Source organism: Acanthisitta chloris, unplaced genomic scaffold (assembly GCF_000695815.1).
Source record: "Acanthisitta chloris isolate BGI_N310 unplaced genomic scaffold, ASM69581v1 scaffold10675, whole genome shotgun sequence".
Taxonomy (NCBI): Eukaryota; Metazoa; Chordata; class Aves; order Passeriformes; family Acanthisittidae; genus Acanthisitta; species Acanthisitta chloris.
The window spans coordinates 5,639-12,008 of NW_008675344.1; positions in this window are offsets into that span (position 1 = coordinate 5,639).

A 6,370-nucleotide genomic window follows, 5' to 3' on the forward strand; every position below is an offset into this window, starting at 1 on the left:
CTGTGAAATAGGTCTCTTGGATCAAAACATCAGTTTCTTTTTCTGCCATGTCTGTGTGGAACTCAAAATGACTCAGATGCCCCAAACAATACTAAAATAGCCTGTGTACTGCTTTGAACCAATGGAAAAAAAAATAATGTTGTAACAGCTGATTAAAGATCCTTTGAAAAGTTCACACAAACTCTGCCCTGCTTGTTAGGTGGAGGGCACAAGCAGGATAGGTCTTCAATGGCCAGCTACTTATAGCATGAGACATTGCATTGTGACTCACTGGATATGAATCATTGCTACATAACACCAACTTTAAGCTAGTTTAATGCCATTGATTTCGAAGTTTCACAATCGTGTGGAACTCAGAGAAGGCAGCAACAACTATTCAGGGATTTCACATCTGAAATGAAAGAAATTAACCTCTGGGTAAAGTCCGAAAAAGAGCTTAGCTCAAGAGAGAGCTCCAGCTGAAGACTGGGGAATGTGAAATTGCTTGGAAAGAGAATATACCAGGGCAGATTGATCAGTCTGACATGCCTTCAGGTTGTGTTTAAGGAAAAGCTTCTCTTGACCATTCTTTCAGCCAGATGGAATGCAGAAGAAAATGAAGAAACATTCTCCCAAGGTCAGGCATTAATATCCATGGCTGCATTCCTTTTTTGGGACTGTCCTCATACACAACACTCATGTAACAGCATCACCAAAAGTTTATGGTCATAGCTCAACATACAGAAATGAAAAGGAGAACTTTGAGTTGTTGAAGTGATGTGGATTGAATGAACAGTCACTTGCCATCTTCTCCTGGGGAAAAGTGGTGGGCTGGAATGTCACTGCAGAACAGATGAATTTAGGCAAAGCAGATGCAAGAGATTTCTATATACATAATTCCACACTGGAAACTGACTGTAGACACTGAGGTAGTTCCTCTGTTTTAGAAATGCCTGGTGTGAATGAATGAAGTAGCTCTTTTCTTTCTACCCCAAGGCTATCACCATCTCGATTTTCCCCATGCAAATCCTCTCACAGGAGGGAAGAGCTCACCCTCCTTTGCCACAGACCTTGCTGCTCTCAAGCACTAGAAAGGACATCACCATGTCTTGTTCATTCAGGAATCTGGGGTAAACTTTCTATCTTCCAGTGCAGAAAATAGAAAAACTTCTGGTGTTGTTTCATAAACTGCAGTGAAATAATATGAGGGAAGAAACAAACTATGAGGTGGACTCATTGACTCATTGGATTTTTTTATGTTATTACTTTGAGATAAAAATGAGCATCTGTTTCATTGTCACTCATTGAAGTGGCAAGAGATGGAGGAACAGAGGGCTACACAGAGCTGGACTTCAAAAGTGCACAGCTATCTAGTACAGTTCCCAAAGTTAAAAGGAAGACATTGTAGCTAAGAGAGTCCAACTCTCAGTTTACACTGGCCATGAAAACATCACTATAAACTTATAAGCCTTTATGGCAAATGCCTTACTTGGAATCACCCGGTCCAACTTTAAAAATTCTTATTGTTATGAGACAGAATCCATATTAGGGTTAGGGAGTTTGTAAGAAAAAGAGGTGAACTCTGTCCTTCCTACTTCCTGTCCATCAGCTTAACTTCTAGCATAAAACAGGAAACAGAGGTGTATAAAGGCATGTGTAATAGCACAATTGTTAATGAGAAAAATGCATGTCATTACCAGCCCTTAAAAAAAAAACAGTTCCCACCCTGAGGAGCTTTTGGTGTCTGGACAGATGAGTAGGCATTAGGGAGTAAGGCATGCAGTCAAATTCTCAGAGACCCGAACATTTTTAACAGTGACTCAAAGTTAACACAAACATTATGAACACCACAGTCCCGTTGAAGAGCAGAGTGATGCTGGCTCTATCCTGCTATTGTTTAAGCATCCCCTTGGGTCTGGGATAATATCCTGCCTCGTTGCAAGGAGATTCAGGGGAGGGCAGCATTGCCAGTGTGCTGAATCCCCACAGACTGATAGCAAGTAGTGCCCACTGGACCATGTTTTTTGAAGCCTGGTAGCATAACAGAGCTATCTTGAGAGATTCCTTGACTATGGTATAATGCCATGATGCTGCTATATATTTACACGTGGCAGATAGCAGTGCATGTGGGAGAAGCTCAGCCTGTTGTTGGGAGCAACAGCTCCCTACTTTTTGCCCTATTAGATGCCTAAATGTTTCCAAACGAAGAGCAAAGCCCTTTAAGAAAGGTAAAAGCTGAGCAGGGTCCAGCACAACTATAGACAGAATTACGTTTCGTAGTTACTTTTAAACACCTCTTAGAAGTTGTTCATAAATCCTCCTGGCTCTTCAGAAATCACATGTTGAAAAACTGCGATTGGGTAGCAGATTAAAAAGCATCTTGAAGATAAAAAACCCGAGTGAAACGTAACCTTTGCTATGTGTGCCCATGAGAGGGCAGCACAGACCGGCTGAGCCTTTGATAAAGGCTATTAAAAAGTTAGGGAGACTAACTCGAAGATTTTACGTCCAGCCGTGGAGTAGCTACAAGTAGAAGAGAAAAGGGCTGGATGGCCCAAAGCACAGCATCATCTGTCGCCCACCTGAAACGAAAACCCAGGTATAGTTGGGTACAGGGTTGCCTGGGTCAAACCCCAAGTGCACAGCAGGGTCTGAGTCTCACAGTCTTCTCAGGGAAGTTACTGAAACCTTAAAAGAGTCTCAGAGGAATAATTTTGGACAGTGCCTACAGTTCTGTCAAAGCAATGAGCCTCTGTGAGACATCAACCACACCCTTGCCAAGGCAGAGGCTGTCACCCCAGGAGCACTATAAACTCACCCAAGGCGTGCATGCTACTTATTTCCATCCCAGTGTTGCGCCAACCAACACCCCTCTGCTATTCCCCTTTCCCCCTGCTGCCAAGATTCTTGTGATGCAGCTTTAAATTGAAAGTCCTCCCTCTTTCTTTTGGGTGCCCCAGCCCTCTGGCATAGTGAATGGTGGAGATGCCGAGATAAATGAGACATGCTTACAGCAAGTGTGTTGGAAACTGGATAGTGACAGGCAACCATATGTAGATGGCAGTGCTCCACTGCCAGCCCCTTATGGCCTCCCACATCAGAAGCAGCTAATGCGGAGGAGACAAGCAAGATGGATTTGCAAGGAATGAGGTATCCTCAAACACCCTTCAATAATAAACTGGAATCGATTAATGTGAATAAATTTCTTTGGCCCCTAGCAAACAAGCAGTAAAGGTTCCCAAACAAGACCACCCTTTTTGAGCATGTTGTGGCTGATGACTGACACACAGGATTTTGGAGAGAGGATTTTAACCAGCAGCAAGAACAATGCAGTCATAAGTCCAGACAGAACAGCTTGTTCCCAGTCTGTTAGATGAAGCTCAACTGAACCACCAGTAGCAAAGGACCATCACAGTGCCAAGGCCACTCAGGAGGTGGGACCACATCCTAATGGATATATTGACACTGACATGTCCAGTAGTCTTTCAGAGTCCAGGAAGCCCCCAAATCCACAACCGAGGGCAATATGGAGACACTTTCTAGCAGTCCTTCCCTGGATATTGTAAGCCTGTTAAAGAAGCTATCTAAAACACAAGCAAAAAAATTCTGCCCTCTCAAAAGTATTTTCTCCTCCTATATATTTTGCAAGATCCCAAGAATCCTTTGCCAAGGCACAATGAGATTTCTATCTTCCTGTGAGCCTTCCCTATGAGCACCTCTCCTATGACAACAGGCTGAGAGATCCAGGGTTGTCCATCATGGAGAAGAGAAGGCTTCGGGGAGACCTCCTTGTGGCCTTCCAGTGCCTCAATGGGGCTTATGAAAAGGAGGGAGAGGGACTCTTAATGTGGGCAGATAGTGACAGACCAAGGGGCAATGGTTTTAAACTGAAAGAGACTAGTTTAGATTAGATGTTAGGAAGAAATTCTTTACTCTGAGGATGGCAAAACAGGTTCCTCAGAGAGGTTGTGGATGCCCCATCCCTTGAAGTGTTCAAAATCAGTTTGGATGGGGCCCTGAGCAACCTGATCTAGTGTCAGGGTCTTTAAGGTCCCTTCCAACCCAAACCATTCTATGATTCTATAATTCCCTGTGATCCAGCTTCTGTTCAGAGTGAGCTGGCCTCCCCTCATCTGAAGATGAGATTCAAGAGAAAGCCATGTTCCATTTACTGGCCTTTTTCTGCCATCAAGGTGTTGGCTGGGGAGTGTCACTCTTGCAGGGCTTGGCTCCCCATCCCTGCCAGGAGAAACTCCTGCCAGTGCGAGGGCAGTCAGGGCAGGGCTTGACGTCAGAGCTCCTCCCGGCTCCTCTGTGCTTGTTATATCTTCTGGTCTCTGTGTGTACAGAAATGTGACGTGTAGGTTGTTGAAATATCTCGGTGAGATCAGCTGCTCTAAGATGCAGATATTTTGATCTGATTTTTCTCTTGCAGATACTAGCCTCAGGGCTCTGTTGAGGCTCTCCTACAAGTTTCCTTCATAGTAGCAGAGTAAAAGAGGCATCCTTAGGGTGAGATTTAGAGCCCAAAGCTCTCTCAATGTATACAAAAAGGCATCCTAAGGGTCTTTTTAATATCAGTAGTGGCAGCAATAGAGATTAACTTTTATAAACATTCACCACTTCTCTAAGCTTTTGGGCTGAGACCACTGTGGGAGGGAGCCAGAACAACTGGCCTAATTGTTAGCAGTGGGGTACCAAGATTTAATTTTTTACTGCCTTTACCCATACATGCAAACATCACTATGAGTACTATCCCAAAACTCACTGGGGAAGCAGTTCCCTGACCGAACTCAATTCTTTACCAGACAGAGCAGCTTCCTCCAAGTTGTTTGTCCTTTCAGCTTGCTCACATCAGGAGAAACAGTCTCTTCTGAAAGGCTTAAAGTACAGATTTTCATGCAACCTCACAATTCCAGTAGCTTGGGCTTTACGCAACCATCCAAAATGGTGAGTTTTAATGACGCCAAAATACAGATATGGTTATAAGCTCATAAATAAAGCTACTCTACAAAATTAGAAAAATAAGGTGTATTCCTCTCCTTCCCCAAGATATTAAAACCCCACGGTCCTTGAGAATGTGCCTTACTGAAGTCTTCTTAGGAATGAAGAGTGCAATGCCATATTCATTGCTAAATGCAAACCACCAGGATTACCAGTGTCACAAAGATGCTTGTATCTGGGTTCTCTGTAACACTCCTCATCAAGGTATCTGAGGTTTCAGAAAGAAGTCACTTACTGCATTCCACATTACACTAAATATACACATACAGTTCTGCTTTTCAGCCTATATGTTTGCAGGCTTGGCTGGGGCGACCATCCCAGTGACCTGGTGGTTTATCCTAACCCACTATAATTAGCCCACGGCTGTTGCTAACGGTATGCCATTTGTCTCCCCACACTCAGCACTGTTTGGTAAACAATTTCAGAGACAGAGTTGCTCTCCCCTGATCTCACTAGGTGGTGTTCACTTATTTATTCTCTGTACCCTACAGTTATTTCTCTCTCTTGAGGCTGAGAGGTATAGAAGTGGCAAAAAAAAAAAAAAAAAATCCAGAGCAAAAATGTTGCCAAAAAGTGGAGGCAGCTGTAGCAAAAGACATGACCCCAATGGGGAGGCAGGAGGCAAGGCTGGCAGAAGGCCAGGCCAGCTGCAAACCTGAGGGGTGCAGCAGACATCTGTCCCCCACATCCTTGCCCCCTGTGAGGATGCATTCAGATGGGAGAGGAGGCAGCCATGAGGAATTCCCTTCTCTGGGGAGGAGCTGGCTCCCAGCCATGGCACGTGGAGGGCTTGGGTGGCAGGCGCAAGCTGCAAACCCAAATCTGGCCCAGGGAAGGAAGGTCAAACTGTGGACTGGGAAGCAGCTGTTCACAGCCCTCTTGGGAATGCAAGGATAAAGCTGGGTGGCAGGAACTGGGGCTGGGGCTGCTGGGAGCAGTGCCCTCAGGAGGAGGTCGCTGACCCAGACAGTGAGGTTGTGACTCTGCCAGGAAGGTGGTGGCCCCTCCACTCATGGGCAGCACCTTCACAGCATACTGCAGCAGGGATGCTTGGTTTCACTCCCAGCAGTGCTGCTGTGCACTGCTGCTGTGTGCTGGAGGATGGGTGATCATCAAAAAAATCCTCCTCCCTAGGACAAACCAACAGAGTGTCAAGCTGAATCTGTGCATGGATGCATGACTTGGCCAACACTGAAGCAACGCTGCTAAGGATGTGGGATTTCCTAAGCCCTCTCTCTCAACCATGAGATCTGATCTTGTCATGGAACATGGCAAATGCAGTCAAAAGCATCCTGTTCATGGCTGGGAGTGGCTCCATCATGATGCTGGCATGAAACAGCCACATAAATTACTCCCAGGAGTCTGCTAATTTGACCATAAGCTAGTT